We start from the raw sequence: 352 nt of genomic DNA on the forward strand, positions 1-352 counted from the left end.
ATCATTACCTCTTCCCTGTGTCCATCCCTACATGCCCTCCTGCCCCCTGAGCTGTCTTCCAGTGCATAAGCAGCCCTTCTTTCTCCCATGATTGTTCTCTCCAAGGAGTGTCTCTACCTCAGGTACATATTCAACTCATATGCCTGTCTTTTGCTTAGCTGGAAGCCACAGGTGTGGGTCCAATTCCAGACCTGACGGGCAACTAGGGGCCATAGTCTCAGTGGTTCCATGAAGCTCTATCAGACCAGCAAACCTGGTCCCCACCTTTTTTTTCTCCAAATGATTTTGAGTTTTATTCCACATTGTTCTCCCTCTCTATCAAGGGTCTCCTACATAGATCTCCTTCCAAGTG

This window comes from Orycteropus afer, unplaced genomic scaffold (genome assembly GCF_000298275.1).
Source record: "Orycteropus afer afer isolate SDZICR_OR568_19922 unplaced genomic scaffold, OryAfe1.0 scaffold00002, whole genome shotgun sequence".
Lineage (NCBI taxonomy): Eukaryota > Metazoa > Chordata > Mammalia > Tubulidentata > Orycteropodidae > Orycteropus > Orycteropus afer.